This window comes from Hypanus sabinus, chromosome 11 (genome assembly GCF_030144855.1).
Source record: "Hypanus sabinus isolate sHypSab1 chromosome 11, sHypSab1.hap1, whole genome shotgun sequence".
NCBI classification, from domain to species: domain Eukaryota; kingdom Metazoa; phylum Chordata; class Chondrichthyes; order Myliobatiformes; family Dasyatidae; genus Hypanus; species Hypanus sabinus.
This window is the reverse complement of record NC_082716.1, coordinates 21,665,974-21,686,262: the sequence shown is the minus strand read 5'-3', so window position 1 is coordinate 21,686,262 and position 20,289 is coordinate 21,665,974. Positions and strand designations below refer to the sequence as shown.

The 20,289-nt window shown below is 43.4% G+C and overlaps 1 protein-coding gene across 2 annotated transcripts in view; it reads left to right on the top strand.

Annotated features, from left to right (window-relative positions):
• Nucleotides 1-18,043: 18,043 nt before the first annotated feature.
• Nucleotides 18,044-20,289, top strand: part of bcar3 (BCAR3 adaptor protein, NSP family member) — a 111,810-nt gene continuing 109,564 nt past the window's right edge. The window contains exon 1 of one of the 2 annotated variants that reach the window (XM_059983926.1): nucleotides 18,044-18,156. The gene's annotated coding sequence lies outside the window, so the exon portion shown is untranslated. The remainder of the gene's footprint in view (nucleotides 18,157-20,289) is intronic. The other variant, XM_059983925.1, reaches the window with a different exon arrangement.

Genomic DNA, 20,289 nt, shown 5'->3' with positions numbered 1-20,289 from the left:
AAGAGAAAGTCAGGTGAACACACATCAATCTCGTACGTGGAAAGGGTGAGCAGTTTTAAGTTCCTGTGTGTCAGCATCTCAGAGGATCTATCCTGCGTCCAACATGCAATCAAGAAGGTGGCTCTGCTTTGTTACACGTTGGAGAAATTATGTCATCAAAGACTCTTGCAAATTTCTATAGATGTACAACAGAGAGCATTCTGACAAGTTGCATTTCAGCCTGGTATAGAGCCTCCAATGTACAGGATCGCAACAGGCTTCAGGGATTTGTGGATTCATCCAGCTCCATTACAGGCATAACTCCCTTCACCATCAAGGACGTCTTAAAGAGGCCACATCATTATGGACCCTCACCAGCTGACACATGCCTTCTTCACATTTCTACCATCGGAGAGGAAGTACAGGACCTACATTCAACTTGAGAACAGCTCCTTGTCCTCCACCACCAGGTTTCTAAACAATCCATGATCCCATAAACACTACCTTGTTAGTTACTTTATTTTGCACTGTTTAGTTTTGAACTCAAGACAGCATCCATCATTCAGGTCCCTCAGCACTATGGATGTGTCTCTGCTCATTACTGTACTACCAACAGGAAAACTAAAGATCCACACTCAAAATTTTAGGACAGATTCCTCCCCCCACCCCCACCTTCAGATTTCTGACTAGTCCACGAGCCCTACTGTGCCTTACTATTTTGTTTTCTTAATGCACTATTTATTTTTTATATATATTTCTTATTGTAACATAGGAATTTTTTATATATTTCACTCAACTGCTGCCTCAAAACTATGAATTATATGATGTGTCATTGATAATAAATTTGATTTTGATTGAATGGGCTGAGTGATCTTTTCGCACTTGGCAAGGAGATATAGAAAATACAGACATTAATATGTCTGTGCCTAACTGATTGTGATCGATGTGAGTTATTGTGTTCTTTTCTCTGGAACAAGATTAGGCCATTCATTCCTTCCAGCCTATTGTACCACACTGTTATGTCATGACTGATCCACTAAGTTGCTATACGGACATGTCCCCTAAAACCTTTACCTGACAGCCTTAAAGTGCCAGCGGATAAATCTGCGTCAGATGTCTCTCCCGGTGTGAATGTCATAGAGACATTGGCATTTGGTATTTATCTAGTGAAATGGACGAAAGTGCCCTTGAGCACGTAACTACATCAACCTGTTGGAGCAGGCTTGGGTTAAGAGAGGCATGCGGAGACTGCAGTAACCCTCTCTAGCAATCTTCGATGAATTGTACGCATCAGTAGCAGTGTTATTGACGGCTTTCTAGTTAGCCCGAGGGAGGAAGAGGGGAGCTTACAGCTGGAACATCTCAGTGAGTGTTACCCTGATCTACAGGTCTTTGGTTCCAGTTGTTGCTTTTCTTTTAAACAACTTTTGAGGTGTGTTTGCATTAATTTCAAGAGTGCAGCTCTGCTTTGTGTCGCCAGCAAACAAGATGTAAATATGCGAGAATTCTAAAGCAAATCTTTTGCTTAATATGCTGTCGGTTTGAATCACTGCCCTTTAAATTCCTTAATTTAACCCGTTATTTACTAAATTCCTGCTTTGGTTTTACATTTCTAGCATTCCCATGCCCTTCTCCCCATCTCCAACATCCAACACCCTGGGAGTGTTCTCTCCTGCGATTCTGGTCTCTTACCTAAAAAGGAAAAGAAACATGGATAGGAAAGGTTTAGAGCAAGGGTTCCCAACCTTGCCATTGACCAGTACCATTAAGCAAGGGGTCCATGGACCCCAGGTTGGAAATCCTTGATTTAGAGAGATGTTGCACTAGCTTAGATAGAGCCAAGATGAGTTAGGCCGAAAGACCCATTTCCATGGTGCTATATACTGGAAGTGGAAGTGCAGTCAGGTGATCAAGCTTGCCAAAGAGAAGACTTGGGCTGGCATGGTAAGCATTCTTGACGGTGGAGTAACAGTGATCAAGTGTGTAGACGCTGGTTCTGCGGGTGACATGTTGGTCAGGGACTTATTCAAACTAGCCTGATTGATGACCGGGAAGGCATCAGGGTGCACTGTGTCATGGCTGTTGATCACGGTGCTCCATTCCTTCGGTGTCAGCTTGACATTTCCCAAGGGTACCGTGACAACTTGACAGACTGATATTTTGGCCCAATTACAAGAAGGTCCATTAGCTAGAAGGCAGCTATTGTATGAGGACTTAATGCACGTTTGCACAGGTTTGCATGCACTCTGACTCACACTTGCATGTTGATTTGTATACAAACTCTTGCCCACACCTTCCCCTTCCTCTGCTCCCTCCCTTTGATCCCTCTTCCTTCAGATATCGCCTTCCTCTCCTGACGAGGAATACAAGTAATTCATTCCTGACTTTGTTTGGGCCACATTTCTGTCACTGAATCCAGCTCGCAATCTAGGTAGCTTACTAACTTTGTTTGTGATATCAATACAGATATACACAGAGGTGATGTAAAGGGCATAGACAGGATTCAGAGCTGTGCTGAGGAATAGCAGATAGCATTCAGTCAGAAAAATGTGAAGAGATTAATTTTGGAGGGTCAACCCTAAAGGCAGAGAAATGTTAGCCGTGTGGAGAATGAATTATTGGAATTTTGAGCCCCGAGTCCATAGATCCCTCAAAGTTGCCATTCAAGTTGATAGAGTAATTTGTCTGGTGTGTTAGTCAGAGAATTGAGTTCAAGAACCACAAGGTAATGTTGCTTCTCGATAAAACCCTGGTTAGACCACACTTGGTGTATTGTGTTCTGTTCTGGTCACCATATTATAGGAAGGATGTGGAAACTTTAGAGAGATTTGCCAGGATGTTGCCTGGATTAGAGAATATATCTTATGAGGATAGGCTGCGAAAGCCAGAGCTTTTCATCTTGGAGCAAAGGAAGATGAGAGGCGACTTGATAGAGGTGTACAAGATTATAAGAGGCGTAGACAGTGGATGGTCAATGTTTTTTTCTCAGGGCGGCAATGGCTATACACCTGTATAGGATGAGTGGAGAGAAGTACAGGGGACATGTCAGAGAATGGTTAAGTGCCTGAAATGCAGTGCTGGGGGTGGTGGTGGGACATTTAAGAGACTCAGACACATGGATGAAGTAAAAATGGAGGGCAATGGGCTATGTAAGAGGGAGGGGTTTGATTATTGTTGGAGTAGTTTTATATACAGTGGGCCAGCACAACATCGTAGGCCGAAGGGCCTGTGTTGTGCTGTGCTGTTCTATTCTGTGTAATGCTACCTTTTCTATTTTCTTCAGTAATGTAGTCCTTGGATTTCTTAGGACAGTTCTAACTTTGCTGCTGTCCTTTGACTTTTGCTGGTTCATCTTTCCAGCAGGAAAGAGCAGCAATTTGGGAACACTAGATGGTGGCAGCCTTGTTATGAAGGTGATGGACACATCAGAGACAAAAGCATGCACTTGTGCAATGAATGTTGTGGGGAGATTGTGTACTTTACGTGAGATCGCCATTGTTATGAAGTACAGTAACATAAAGGGTGGTACGGTAAAGTAGCAGTTTATAGAATTGTGTTCAATTCCCACCGGTGTCTGTAAAGAGTTTGCACATTCTCCCTAAGACCAGGTGCTTCAGTTTCCTCCCATATTCCAAAGGCTTAGGTTAGGTTCAGTAAGCTAAGATGGTGCCAGAAGCTTGGTGACACTGGTAGGTTGCTCCCAGCATATCCTCGGACTGTGTGCTCAATGACGCAAATGACACATTTCGCTGTGTGTTTCGATATATTGATATACAAGCTAATTTTCAATAAGGTTAAACTAGTTGGCTGGATTAGAGAGGTTCATGAACAAGGTGTAGTCAGTCCATCATTACTGCTGAACTGTGGTGTCACTACAAGCTTGCACAGTGCAGGTCTTGCTTTTGGGTTTATCATGATATAGCGGTAATCCTGCACACAACACAGGTTATTGTATTCACAGGAAGGATGCCACCCCTTGCATGTAAAGTTACTCCTTTAAATGCATTCATGCTGTTTTCTGATTTGTCTTTCTCTGTCTAGTCATAAAAACACTGAATGGTCGACTGATTTCCTTTACTGATGGGAACTTGCCTTCTCCGTTCTGTCTGACCTCCACCTCGTTCCAATTCTTTTCTCTGTTTGACCTTTATTTTGTGTCCTGAAGTGGTCTGGCAGACCACTTAGTTGTTAAAAAAAACTAATCACCCCTCAAAGCTCAGTACCACCAGGGTGGCTAAAGATAAATTAAGATGAGCAATAAATGTGTCAGAATTGACCCTTCAGACACCAGAGGCACAGGGTGGTGGGTCCTCACATTCTTTACATGCTCTCAAATGATAGGCTTGTAGTTGATTTCCTTCAGCCAGGGAACAGATTAATTGACATGCGACTTTTGAAACATTATGACAGGGAAACATGAGGGGGAACTACTGCACTCAGAGGCTGGTATGAGTGCAGAACGAGTTGCCAGTAGAAGTAGTGCATATTGATTCGATTTCAATATTTACAGTGCCTATAAGAAGTATTCACCCCCCCCCCCAGAAGTTTTCATGTTTTTGCTGTTTTACAAAATTGAATCACAGTAGATTTAATTTGGCTTTTTTTGATACTGATCAACAGAAAATCTCTTCCATGTCAAAGTGTAAACAAATCTCTACAAAGTGATCTAAATTAATGACAAACATAAAACCCAAAATGATTGATTGCATAAGTATTCACCCCCCCTTAATATGACAAACCAAATCATCTCTGATGCAGACAATTCGTTTTCGAAGTCACATAATTAGTTAAATGGAGTTCACCTGTGTGCAGTCAAGGTGTTTCAATGGATTGTAAAAATCCACCAGTAGCTAGGAGGTATAACAGTATCCTGGCAAAAACCAATAAGACAAAAGAACACTCCAAGCATCTCTGCAAAAAGGTTATGGAAAAGCACAAGTCAGGAGATGGATATGAGAAAATTTCCAAGTCACTGAATATCCCTTGGAGTACAGTTAAGTCAATCATCAAGAAATGGAAAGATTATGGCACAGCTGTAAATCTGCCTAGAGCAGGCCGTCCTCAAAAACTGAGTGACTGTGCAAGAAGGGGACAAGTGAGGGAGGCTACCAAGAGACCTATGACAACTCTGGAGGAGTTACAAACTTCAGTGGCTGAGACGGGAGAGACTGCACATACAACACCTGTTGCCTGGGTGTTTCATCTGGCACAGCTCTATTGGAGACTGGCAAAGAGAAAGCCACTGTTGGAAAAAAAAAACTCACATGAAATCTCAGCTAGAGTTTGCCAGAAGGCATATGGGAAACTGTGAAGTCAGCTGGAAGAAGTTTCTATGGTCTGGTGAAACCAAAATTGAGCTTTTTGGCCATCAGACTAAACGTTATGTTTGGTGTAAGCCAAACACCACACATCATCAAAAATAAACCATCCCTGCCATGAAGCATCATGCTTTGGGAATGCTTCAGTGCAGCAGGCTCTGGTAGACTTGAGGAAGTAGAGGGTAAAATGAATGTAGCAAAGTACAGGGAAATCCTGGAGGAAAACCTGATGCAGTCTGCAAGAGAACTGCGGCTTGGGAGACTTGTTTTCCAGCAAGACAATAACCTCAAGCATAAAACCAAAGTTACATAGGAATGGCTTATAAACAACAAAGTTAATGTCCTGGAGAGGCCAAGTCAGAGTTCAGACCTCAATCCAATTGAGAATTTGTGACTGGATTTGAAAAGGGCTGTTCACTCATGATCCCCATGCAATCTGACAGAACTTAAACAGTTTTGTAAACAGAATGGGGAAAAATTGCAGTGTCCAGATGTGCAATGCTGATAGAGACCTATCCACACAGACTCAAGGCTGTAATTGCTGCCAATGGTGCATCTACTAAATACTGACATGAATGGTTGAATACTTATGCAATCAATTATTTTATGTTTATATTTGCAATTAATGTAGATCACTTTGTACAGATCTGTTTGACATGAAAGAGTCTTGTTCTGTTGATCAGTGTCAAAAAAGCCAAATTAAATCCACTGTGATTCAATTTTGTAAAACAATAAAACATGAAAACTCCCGAGGGCGGTGAATACTTTTTATAGGCACTGTAAGAGAAGTTTGTATAAGTACATGGATGGAAGAGGCACAGAGGACTATGATCCAGGTGCAGGTCAGTAGGATTAGGCAGAATAATACTCTGGCATGGATGAGATGGGCTGAAGGGCCTGTATGAATGAACTAACAGCAGGGGTCTGGTAGTCCAAGAACAAGAGGACATGGATTCACTGCAGTTGGCATAAGAAACCGGGGTTTTAGAGGAACACCCTTTTCCACTGTGAGTTTATGAGGTCTACAGTTCACTTCCTGAGGGGTGTGGAAGCAGCTTCAAGTGCAAAGTTAATTAGAGAGTTCTCAAATTCTCAAATGGGAAGTGATTTGCAGAGCCACTGCGAATGATCAGCAGAGTGGGAAATGGGACTGGCTGGACCACTTTCCTAATCAGTCAGCTGAGGTGGAGTGAGTGGTCTGAACAGTTGTCTTCTCTACACTGTTCTATGGTAAGTGACCTCAGGTTCCCTGCCTTGGCAGTCTTTAATGTGATTCCCTCTCTTGCTTTCCCTGCTGCAGAGGTGAGCTTGGTTGATGTCATAGAATCTGAGGGTTGAAGCTACGATCTCTCCAGCCACTTCACCCAAATTATACTTTTCAGTATTGTCTACCCTCTAATTGTTCTTTTTTCACAGTCTTTATGTGCATCTGATATAATACTGTGAAAGCATGGTTACCACATGGAGTGGGTTTTGTGCATTTTCTGACTTTGTGGACAAAAATGACTTATGGATATCTGAAAACAGACCTGTTTACCACCTGTGGAATGACCCAGACGGCTTTCAACATTCTGGCAATGCTGATTCGTGACTTCCTTCAAAATCTCCATATTCCTCCACCTTGCTATTTCCCTCCCTGGTTTTAAAAGTCACATAACATCCCTTCTTTCAAGCTTGTTTTCCCCAACCAAGCCTTCACCTGATCCCCATTTTTGTCCTCCATACCAATATGGTGGACTACTTTTTGCTGTCATGCACCCCTAAGATTCTCACAGATTAGGTAGCGTCCCTTGGAAGAGAAGTACTTCAGGTGTTGAGCAGTTATCAGGCTCTCTGTTGGTCAGAGTGGACCATAGCTATTGATTCTAGCTGTCTACAATGTGTGCACAAGCCAGAGCAGTACAATATGGAGCAAGCTGTTGCCCACGGAGCAGGCATCCCCTCTCCACACGGCTAATAAACCCAAAGGAACAGCAGAGACTGATACAGTTTGGCACCAGCGGTGTTGCAGGAGTCACCAGTCAGCCTTGAACTCAATAAGGGGTTGCCTTGGGGGCTCCAGCTCTGGTTTTTTCTTGGGTTTTACTGCCAAAGCCTTCCCCATGAATGGGTAAAGCCAAAGGCAGTGGAGATTTGAGATCAGAGTTTTCCTTCTCGGACGAGTTACCAACCACATGAGCTCCATCTGCCTGATAACCTTTCGACATTTACCTGTTGAATATTGAAAGACCCAGATGGAGTGGATATTTCAAATAGTGGGAGAGTCAATGATTAGAGGGCAGGGCCTCTGAATGCACAGGTGTCCCTTTAAAACAGAGATGAGGAGGAATTTCTTTAGCCGGAGGTTGGTGAATCTGTGGAATTCATTTTCATCTGTGGAAACCTGGGAAGAAGGCAGGGGAATGGGGTTGAGAGGGATAATAAATCGGCACTCTAGCAATGGGTAACCAGTGCTTTATGATTTTATACCGTAACATCCCTACTCTTCTATTCTGTGCAATGTTGTGATTATGCCTTTCACCTTCAGGGATGCTTGAATTTGTACACCTCTTGTTCCTGAATTCTTCCTATAGCTCTACTATTCATTGTCTACAACCTCCCAAGGTTACACCATCATAAAATGTAGGAGCAGAATTAGACCATTCAGCCCATCGAGTCTGCTCTGCTATTCCATCATGGCTAATTTATTATACTTCTCAACCCTGTTCTCCTGCCTTCTCCCTGTAACATTTGACACCCTATCAACCTCTGCTTTAAATATACCCAGTGACTTGGCCTCCACAGTCATCTGGTGGCAATGAATTCCACAGTTCCAAACCCATCTGGGTAAAAAGCAGTTCCTCCTCTGCTCTGTTCTAAATGGATGTCCCTCTATTCTGGGGCTGTGCCCTCTGGTCATAGACCAGACCAGATTTCAAAGACATTCCCCCTCATTCTTCTAAACTTTAGTGAGTACAGACCCAGAGCCATCAAACGATCCTCAAACATTAACCATTTAATTCCCAGTATCACCTTTGCACTTATCAGGATAAAATTCTATCTGCCATTGCTCTGCCCATTTTACCAAGTAGTGAATAATGTTGTGTAGACTACGACTATTCTCCTCCCTGTCATCAACAGTATTGATTAAAAGTCACTTGCAAAATTACTAATCATCCCTCCACACCCCCCTACAGTTTTATACCCAAACCATTAATATATGTCATCCACAGTAAGGGTCCCAGCATTGTGCATTAATATATTATTGGTCATGGGCTTTCAATCACACAAGCATCATTACCCACTCTTTCTGAATACCACAACAATTTTGGGTCCAATTTGCCCTGGATTCTGTCAGCAGGTCAGGCAGCACCCATAAAGGGACGTGTGCTGGCCTAGACGGGAAATGTTGATTGTCCATTTTCCCTTCCTTGGTGCTGCCTGGCCCGTGAACTCCCCCAGTGTTTGAAAATTGCTCCAGATTCCAGCATCTGCAGTGTACTCTGTCCCCTTCAATAGACAGTAGGTGCAGGAGTAGGCCATTTGGCCCTTCTAGCCAGCACTGTCATTCACTGTGATCATACACAATCAGTACCCCATTCCTGCCCTCTCCCTATATCCCTTGACCCCACTATCTGTAAGAGATCTTATCTAACTCTTTCTTGAAAGCATCCAGAGCATTGGCCTCCACTAATGCTCTGGGGCAGAGCATTCCACATATCCTTCACTCTCTGGGTGAAAAAATTTTTCCGCATCTCTATTCTAGATGGCCTACCCCTTATTCTTAAACTGTGGCCTCTAGTTCTGGGCTCACCCATCAGCAGGAATATGCTTCCTGCCTCCAGTGTCCAATCCCTTAATAATCTTATATGTTTTAATCAGATCCCCTCTCATCCTTCCAAATTCCGGTGTATACAAGCCCAGTCGCACCAATCTTTCAACATATGACAGTCCCACCATTCCTGGAATTAACCTTGTGAACCTACGCTGCACTCCTTCAATAGCAAGAATGTCCTTCCTCAAATTTGGAGACCAAAACTGCACACAATACTCCAGGTGTGGTCTCACCAGGGTCCTGTACAGCTGCAGAAGGACCTCTTTAGTCCTATACTCAATTCCTTTTGTTATAAAAGCCAGCATGCCATTAGCTTTCTTCACTGCCTGCTGTACCTGCATGCTTGCTTTCATTGACTGATGTACAAGAACACCTAGATCTCGTTGTACTTCCCCTTTTCCTAACTTGACTCCATTTAGATAGTAATCTGCCTTTCTGTTCTTGCCACCAAAGTGGATAACCTCACATTTATCCACATTAAACTGCATCTGCCATAAGGGATGAGCCTTTTGCCCTTCGTAAGGGCGAAAGGGATCAGCCCAGCCGGCCATCTGGTTGGGCATGTTAGGATTGAGCCAAGAGTCTATTTCCATGCTAATTACTGTACGACTCTATAGAGTTAAACAATCGTGCATTTCAGGAACCCGACAGCGGGCCCTCTCTCTGCCGCAGTGCTCGGTGACTCTAATAGAGCCGAATAGTTCTCTGACAAATCCCAGAACGACGCTTCGGGAAGCGAAAACGGGGTTGGGTTGGGGAGGAAATCCCGGCCGCTGGTTATCTTGTCTGACCACAGGCGCTAAGGCCTCCCGATCCCTGAAACTTGTCGGTGGTCGCCATGCGTGCGCCCCGCCGCCGCTGAGAAATGTCTGGGTGGGAAATTGATGAGCCTGCCTTTGAAAGGTATTTACGTCTGCGAGTCGGTGGGAACTGAATGAGGCTGTTTACACCTGACCTCATTACTTGTCTTGTTGGAATCGGGAGCGGAGCGCGGCCGGCTCCGCTGCCTGCGGAAGGGACTACAGGTGCGCAAACACAAAGGCTCGGAGCAAAAGAAACTTTATATTCCCCCGCCGCCGAATCGCATACGCGATGGCCGCTTGAATAGTCATAACATTTACAGTGAGATAAGGAATACAAAGGGCTACCAGGATAGTTCCGCGGCTCTGATCCTGAAACAATCTGCTACGGTGTCAGAAGGTAACAATGCTTAAAAGCATTCAGCTGCTGTTGTTCACTGGCTATTTGCCACAGATTCAAAGGTAAATAAAGTGAGCGGAGTCCCGGAGATAAAACACGGCTAGCTGCCCGTCCAGGTGTAAAAGGAAAACGGCCCCGCACTCGGATACCACCTCTGACTTTAAACTTGCTGTGTTTAGCAGGAATGATGCAGCAAAACCGCTAATGAGCCTGAGAACTTGGTCCCGCAATCGTCCGCTGGCGCCAGGAAATCTCGAGTGTGGGTGCGTGGCCCACGCAGTCAGGTGCATTTCAGTTTCAAAAAATTAAGTTTAGAAAACGCTGCTTTATTGGGCAAAAGTAAACCTGAGGGAAGTAAACTAGTAACTGAGTGTGGCTTTTGGTTTGATCAAAATTTTCTGTTCAAAAAGGACACCCACGCCGAATCAACGGCGGTGACGAATCAGCACACAGGAGGGAGATTGAAAATCTGGCTGAGTGGTGGCATAACAACGCAATCTCTCTCAATGTCAGCAACACCAAGGGGCTGATTATCGACTTCAGGAAGAGGAAACCAGTCCTCATAGGGAGATTAGAGGTGGAGAGGGTCAGCAAGTTTAAATTCCTTTGTGTTACTATTTAAGGGGACCTGTCCTGGGCCCAGTACATAAGAAGAAAAATGGCAGCACCTCTAATTCCTTAGGAGTTTGTGAAGATTTGGCAAGACATCTAAAACTTTGACAAACTTGTGTAGATATGTGGTGGAGAGTATATTGACTGATTGCATCACAGCCTGGTATGGAAACAGCAATGCCCTTGAACAGAAAAGTAGCAGGTATGGCTGGTCCATCACGGGTAAAGCCCTACCCACCATTAAGCACAACTACACAGTATGGTTGCAGGAAAGCAGCGTCCATCATCAGGGACCCCCACCACCCTCTTCTTGCTGCCGCCATCAAGAAGGAGCCTCAGGACTCACACCATCTGGTTCAGGAATAGTAGTTACCCTCAACCATCAGACTCTTCAATCAAAGGTGATAACTTCACTCGCCCCATCACCAAAATGTTTATGGACTCACTTTCAAGGACTCTTCATCTCATGTCTCGATATTTATTGCTCATTTATTTATTATTTGGCCGGCTGGTGGCGTAGAGGCATCAGTGCTGGACTTCGAAGCAAAGGCTCTCAAGTTCGAATCTGGCCGGCTCCCTTGCACGCTTTCCATCCATGCTGGGTTGAACGTCGAGCTAGGAACTCAGCCTCGTAAAAATAAGAAAGCCTGCTTAAAAAGCACCGTCATGATGGCGTCCCAATGACTCCAGTCGGAGTTAACGGCTTTCTTCTTCATTTATTTATTATTTCTCTTTCTGTATTTGCAATTTGTTTATTTTTGCACAGTGCTTGTACTCCTAGATGGTGCAGTCTTTCATTGATTCTATTTGGGTATTATTCTATAGACCTGTTGAGTATGCCCGCATGAAAACGAATCTCAGGGTTGTATATAGTGACATATATGTACTTTGATACTGAATTTACTTTGAACTTTCAGTAAATGGAATTATGATTTAGTTCGAGTTATGAACTATGAACCCCTTTGAACCCCTTCCACATGGCTGATGCCGTGGGACGATTTGCTGTCGATTTTATGCTACAAATTAGGACTAGGTTAAAGTTGTTCGTTATTCAGTAAGATCATGGCTGAACTGATTACGAGTCTAACACAACATTCCTGTACCCCCCCCCCCCACGGTGACCTTTCAATGCCTTGTTTATCGGGAAACTGTCTGCACTTCCTGAGAACAGAGTTGAGAAGGAAAGTGGTGATTGTGTGGAATTCATTGCCTCAGGTGGCTGTGGAGGCCATGTCTTGGGTAGACATTGGAATGGGACCAGAGGAGGTTCAAGACAATAATTCTGGGAATGAAGGGATTAAAGTGTGAGGAGGTTTTGATGGCTGTACTTGCTGGAGTTTGAGCAATGAGGGATGAGCTCATTGGAACCTACCAGATATTGAAAGGGCTAAATAAAATAGGTGTGGAGAGGATGTTCCCTATGATGGGGTGGTCCAGGACAAGAGGGCACAGTCTCAGAACAAAGGGATAGCCATTTAGAACAGAGATGAGATGAGGAAGAATTTCTTTATCCAGAGATTGGTGAATCTGTGGAATTCATTGCCACAGGCTACTGTGGAGGCCAAATCATTGGATATATTTAAAGCAGAGGTTGATAGATTTTTGATTAGTCAGGGCATCAAAGGTTACATGGAGAAGGAGAGTTGAAGGGGGAATAAATCAGCCATGATAGAATGGCGATGTAGATTCGATGGGCCAAATGGTCAAATTCTGCCTTAAAAACACTGAGAGTCTTATCTTCACCACCCTCTGAGGAAAGGAATTCCAGACTTTTGAGAGAAGTAAAATCATCTAATTAATACCCCAATTGGGCAACACTTCTGCATGCACCGGTAGCTCCAGATTCACACAGAGAGGAAACACTCACTCCAGTTCCATTCCTGCAAAGACTCTCAGGAATAGTTTGTTACAAATATGTCACCTCTCATTCTCCTGTCCCCCAATGTGTTCAAACCATCCCCATTCTGGCAGGCCTTCTCTGAATGGGTTCTAATCGGGTTGCATTTTCTCCCCTAAGGAGATAACTATAATACAGCAGACCTGAAAGGGTCTGAACCAGGCTAGAATGGACAGTGTGTTTATCTCCCAAGTTTTATGTCCTGTGGATTGATGGTCAGAACAAGCAGGAGGAGCCTGCCCCCAGTCCAGCATGGACACTGAGCCACACTGCCTCTGCCATCTTCCCTCCTGGGTGGCTGCATTACCAGTGTCCAACAGCATCTTGCAATCACAAAAAAAATGCCCAAGACAATCACTCGCTGTTAGACTCCAACGCCTTCTTGTACCAGGCAGCGACATAGTCCACAACATGCCCAGCTCCTCCACTAACAAGCAACTCGCTGATGGAATTGACCTGCAGTACCTGAAGTTCTTAATGTCCAGCAGTGTCTTGCGATTGTAAAAAGTACCTCCTTCCTGATGGTAACAATGAGAAGAGGGCATGTCCTGGGTGAGAGGAGTCCTTAATAATGGACACGGTCTTTCTGAGGCACTTCTCCTTGAAGCTGTCTTGGATACTGCAGAGGCTCGAGATGACTAATTTAACAACTTTCTGTAGCTTCTTTCGATCCTGTGCAGTAGCACCCCCCGCCCCCATATCAGATAGTGTTGCAGCCTGTCAGAATGCTTTCCACAGTACATCTATAGAAATTTTCAAGTGTTTTAGGTGACAAACCAAATCTCCTCAAACTCCTAAATGTAGCTGCTGTCTTTCCTTTTTTATAGCTGTATTGATATGTTGGGACTGGGTTAGATCCTCAGACAGCTTGACACCCAGGGGAACTTGAAACTGCTCACTCTCTCCACTTCTGATCCCTGTATGAGGATTGGTATGTGTTCCTTCATCTTACCCTTCCTGAAGTCCACAATCATCTCTTTGGTCTTACTGATGTTGAGTTCAAGGTTGTTACTGCCGTACCACTCAACAAGCTGATATATCTCACTCCTGTACACCCTCTCGTTGCCATCTAAGATTCTATCAACAATGGTTGTGTCATCAGCAAATTTATAGATGGCATTTGAGCTATACCTAACAACACAGTCATGGGTGTAGAGAGAGTAGAGCAGTGGGCTAAGCGCACACCCCTGAGATGTGCCAGTGTTGATCATCGGCGAGGAAGAGATATTATCCGCAATCCTTATATTGTGGTCTTCCAGTTAGGATGTCGATGATTCAATTGCAGAGCGAGATACAGAGACCCAGGTTTTGTAGCTTATCAATCAGGACTGTGAGAATGGTGGTATTAAACGCTGAGATATAGTCAACGAACAGCATCCTGACATAGGTGTGTATTGTCCAGATGATCTAAGGCTGTGTGAAGAGCCATTGAGATTGCATCTGCCGTAGATCTAGGCAAATTGCAGTGGGTCCAGGTTCTTGCTGAGGCAGGAGTTGATTCAGGCCATGACCATCCTGTCAAAGCATTTCATCACTGTAGATGTGAGTGCTACTGGGCAATAATCATTAAGGCAGCTCATACTACTCTTCTTAGGCACTGGTATAATTGTTGCTACTTTGAAGCAAGTGGGAACTTACTACCTTAGCAATCAGAGGTTGAAAATGTCTTGAATACACCCACCAGTTGGTTGGCACAAGCTTCCAGAGCCTTACCAGGTATTCCATTGCAGCCTGACATCTTGCGAAGGTTCTTGAAAGACAGCCTGACATCGGCTTCCGAGACAGAGATCACAGAGTCACCAGGTATAGCAGGGATCTTCACAGCTGTAGTTATATTCTCCCTTTCAAAGCAGGCACAAAAGGTGTTGAGCTCATCTGGTGGTGAAGTATGGCTGCCATTCGTGCTAACAGGTTTCACTTTGTGGGAATTAACATTCAAGGTGATTGTCAATACCTTAAATTCTTCGTAGCCCTAACTTTGTTTCATTTGCACTCCTGGCTGTTTCTGGCATCGCCAAGCCTGAATGCTTGAAACTGCAGTGAGCAAAACAGTTCTGAATTGTTTTATTGCTTATTTCTCACCAACTGTCAGTGACAAAAATCACTGCTTTTTGCAAGCAAATACACACAACTGACACTAGTTAGAACCTGTTCAGCAAGTCTCTTGCCCCAAATAAGTGGCATAGGTTCCAAATAAAGGAAGGAAATCCCACCAATTTTCATGATTAGTTTTTGTTCTTTAAGAGTTGTCCCAAATAAGTGGCTGATCAACCGATGGTCCAATTCACTGTATTACTCTGGATGCTCATCGCTCTTCCTGTGAAGAGAAAATTCTAATGTTGGACATTGCCTCACACTGGTACGTGGTGCCCTGGTTCCAGTGTCTGAATGGCTGCAGAACTAGAGCTGGGCTCCTTCATTAACTCGAGATTCTGCAGATGTTGGAAACCAGAGTAACACACAGAAATTGCTGAAGTACTCTGCTGGCCAGGCTGCATCTATCTCCATTGATGAGCAGTCACTGAAGTGAGACTTGGAGGATCATTGTTGCCTGTAACATCTGAAAAGAAACAGTATATTGAAAAATTAAAGCAAAGAAAGCCATGTATGTATTTTTGTATGTAGATGATTTATTTTTATAATGTTACTGAGACTTTGATTTCTCCAACTTCCGATAATTATTCCCCTCTCCCTTCATCTTCCATTTTTTCAATTACCCACAATGGCCCCCTCTTACCTATTCTCTTATCCTCACCTATCAACTCCCCCGGTGCCCCTCCTCCTTTCTTCTCTCCCATGGTCCAAACTCCTATCAGATTCTGTCTTTTCTATCTATCATCTCTCAGCTTCTTACTTCATTCTCCCTCCCTCAACCAACTGGCTTCACCAATCACTTTCTAGCTTGTCTTGCTTCACCTCCTCACACCTATTGTGGCTCCTTCCCCTTCTTTCCCAGTTCTAAAGAAGAGCCTCATCCCGAGCTGTTGACTGTTTGTTTCCCTCCATAGACGCTGCCTGACCTGCTGAGTTCCTCCAGCATTTTGTGTGTGTTCTGGGCTCATTCATTGACTGGTGCAATTTCATCACAGATTCTTCTGACTTGGGCCAGCTTGATTTGGCACCATTGTCCATGTTGGTCAAGTTTGCTAAGACTTGGGTTTACTTTAACTGCTTCCAATGCAGCATGAAAAATCTTTTCCTCCTCCTTTGGGATTAAAAAAGATTAGGTTTTTATTTGTCTCACATGCATTGAAATATCAAAATATACAGTGAAATGCGGCATTTGTGTCAAACCAAATCAGCGAGGATTGGGCTGGGCATCCCACAAGCGTTGCCAAGCTTCTGGTGCCAACATAAGTTGTCCACAACACACAAACCCTAACTGTGCATCTTTGGACTGGGGAAGGAAACCAGACTCCCGGAGTAAACCCACGCAGTCATGGGGAGAATGTACAGGCAGCGGCGGGAATTGAACCCCAGTCGATCACCAACGCTGTAAAGAGATGCTCTAACTGCCTCAATTAGCGCATTGTATTTGTGTGTAACAACAATGAATTTCACCTCGCATATGACAGTGATAATAAACGTGATTCGAATTCTGATACTGCCCACACGTGAGATGTTTTGTAGCCTCCAGCCATCTTGAAGCCAATAAAATACTCTGGAAACATAGTCATTGTCAGAAACTATGCAGCTGGCCTAGACTTAGAGTAACATTTTAATGATACTACTTTTGTGATAAGTATTGACAGGGGCAAGGGAGTCAATATTCTTCCAATAAAGTATCTTGCAAATATTAGTGAAACTGTCTGCTTACACTTTGCCAGGTATGGAACACTGACACATGCCCCATTCAGTCTACGTCTGCTCTGTTGTGTGTACAGTGTGCTGATCATGTGAGATTTCACTGACTTCACTCTAATATATGCAGATCATCCTGTTTTATTTTGTGTGTGCCATACTCTACCAGAGCCTCGGTGACCACTTTATTTTTTCAAGTGGTCATTTTGGAGGAAAGATTCTGTGAGTGATCCCCCCACGTCCTTCTCACAGCGCAGTGTTTTTTTTTACGAGGCCAAGTTGCGAGCTCAACACTCAACTGGGTTTGGATGGAAAGCATGTCCGGGAGCGGCCCGACTGGATTCGAACCTGGGAACCTTAGCTCCGGAGTTCAGCACTGATGTCACTGTGCCACCAGCTGAGATCATCCTATACAGTAAATGTTAAAATCATGTACTGTATATAGACGATCCCTTATTTATGTGGGGTGGGTGTGGTAATTTGCAATTTCCCATAACACAAGGCTGTGTCATCCCAGCATGTCTTGACTTATTTACTTCTAATATATAAACCTTGACAACAATCTTGGTTCTGTCTTTTATGTTTTGGGTAGTGATTTGTGGATTTCTGTAAGGATGAATAGCCATAGCACAGGGGTTGTCCGTCTTTGGAACGGTGGCCATGAAGAATATACTGGTTTACCTGATGTTTACAAGTAACCCTGGTCAGAATCTCATGAGTGTAATTTGTTGAACATGGCCCAGTATATTGATAATTCCAAACATGTACAATACCGTGGTCAAACACTGATACGTATAGTATACAAGTCTTCCCCACATTACAGGAAGATGTCTGAAGCCCTAGAGCAGCTGGTCAATCCAATCTGCCCACATCCCAAGCTTTCATTCATTTACAAAACAAGAACAAAGTAAAACTTATTATCAGAGTGCATTTGTGTCCCCGCATTGAGATTCTTTTTCTTGCAGGTATACTCAGCAAATCTATAGAGTAACTGTAAACAGGATTGATGCAAGAGCATAGAAGACAACAAACTGTGCAAATGCAAACATAAATAACAATAAATAACGAGAGCATGAAATAACAAGACAGAGTCCTTAAGTGAGATTATTGGTTGTGGGAACTTCTCAATAGATGAGTGTAGTTATCCTCTTTGGTTCAAGAGCCTGATGGTTGAGGGGTAATAAGTGTTCTTGAACCAATTCATAGACTTGGGAGGACCTGTACCAGTCACAATTGATTATATGTGGTGTGATAGACACCATATGCTGACTGCAATATTTTACTCACAGTATTCCAATCACACTTTCAAGAGATGTACACAAACTATATAGCAGTATGATGCAGATAATCACCTGTTTTTAATATATAAACCAATTTTCTGCTGTCCTTTAACACAACCCATTCTTTGTTTCCTCACCAGGATTTGCTGCATTTGACGGAGGCTGACCTGAGACAGCTGGGAATTCAGAATCAGACACACAGGATTCATATTGTATCCAATATTTTCCTCCTCCAGGAGAGGGAGAGACAGAAAGGTATTTCATCACAAGATCAAACTCGTCCATTGTTCTGTTATGTGTGTGGGGAAAGAGCTACTGTAGCTGTTCACAAGCTAACATACAGATTTTAGATCTGTTTAAGACCATAAGACATAGGAGCAGAATTAGGCCATTTAGCCCATTAAGCCTGCTCCACCATTCCATCATGGCTGATTTATTTTCCCTCTCAACCCCATTCTCCTGCCTTCTCTCCATAAACTTTGACACCCTTTCTAATCAAGAACCTATCAACCTCCACTTTAAATATACCCAATGACTTGGTCTTCTCAGCTGTCTGTTGCAATGAATTCCACAGATTTGCCATCCATTGGCTAAAGAAGTTCCTACTTGCCTCTGTTCTAAAAGAGCATTCTTCCATTCTGAGTCAGTGTCCTCTGGTTTTATAGATTATCTTTGGAGATAGGACAATATTTAGTTATGTTGGGCACTCATCTTATTAATGTTAACCTCCTTCATCATAATACCTGGGCAAAAAAATACATACTAATTGGTCAGTTAGTGTGTAACAACCTTATGTCTGAGTCAGATAATTGTGATTTAAGTCCCACTCCTGAAAGTTAAATGCAATGGTAGTCTGACACTGAGCGACAGTCTCTATGGTCCTTTACCTCCTCAGATCCCATAGACGAATCTGTCGAAGAGCAAAGGGATTTTCCCCGGTGTCCCATTTAATACTTCTCCTGAACTAACAAGTATTCAGTGTACTCTGCTTCTGGAGGGAGTGACAGTTATGAATTCCTTCACAAGATAATACAAAAGTAGAATCAGAATCAGGTTTAATATCACCAGCATCCGTCATGAAATTTGTTATCTATATTGCAGCAGTACAATGAAATACATGATAAATAATTATGGAGCAAAAAATGCAGTACAGTAAGTATATATGTCTATTAAATAGTTAAAATCAGTAGTGCAAAAAATAACAGAAAGAAAAGTAGTGAGGTAGTGTTCATAGGTTCATTGTCCATTTAGAAATCGAATGGCAGAGGGGAAGAAGCTGTTCCTGAATCACTGAATGTGTGCCTTCAGGCTTCTGTACCTCCTTCCCGACGGTAACAGTGTAAAGAGAGCATGCCCTGGGTGCTGGAGGTATGGAGGTCCTTAATGATGGACTCCACCTTCTGAAGGTCCTACACCTTGAGGATGTCTTAGATATTATGGAGGGTAGTACCCATGATGGAGCTGACTAGTTTTACAATTCCTGCAACTTGCTTCGATCCTGTGGAGTAGGTCCACCCCCCCCCCCCATACCAGCCATACCAGGAGGTAACGCAGCCAGTCAGAATGATCTTCAGTACACGTGTAGAGATATTCGAGTATCTTAGTTGACAAACCAAATCTCTTCAAACTCCGAATGAATTATAGCCACAGTCTTGCCTTCTTTATAGCTGCATTAATATTTTGTGTACAGGTTAGGACATGGTCCAAATTTCAGAGAACAACAGCAAATGGTGAACACATAAGATACTGGAGGAGCTCAGCAGGTCAGCAGCATCTATGGTGGTGTTCCTATTAATGCTATACACAAAGCATTAGCATTTCTTCACACCTGTAGGGTAACCCTCCCATAATGAAGGCCATCATAATATTTGCCCTTGTAATTTGTTTGCAAATCGTTGGGACATCAACAGTTTATTTCTCTCCCTGGATGCTGCCTGACCTGCTGAGTTCCTCCAGCATTTTGTGTGTGCGTGTTCCTCCAGATTTCCAGCATCTGCAGGCTCTGTCATGTTCAGTAAGTGCTGAAATCTTAAGATGAGGCAAAGAGAGTAAAATGTAATACAAATTAAAGTTTCAGGTCAAAAACTTTTCATTGGGTCCAAATTAAGCACAAATAAAGGTCTTTGCTTTCAATCTTCATTGATATTGTTAAGACCAATTACTAGGATGCTATTCCAACTTCGAGTGCTCCTGTGTGGAGTTTACACATTCTCTCTGTGACAATGTATATTTCTCTGGGTGTTCCAGTTTCCACTCAGATCTCAAAGATGCACCAGTTGGTGGGTAAATTGTCTGTGATCAAGTGACTCTAGTGTGTAGGTGAGTGTTAAAATCTTGGAGTGTTGATGAAAATAAGCCAAGAGATTACTGCAGGATCACAGTGATGAG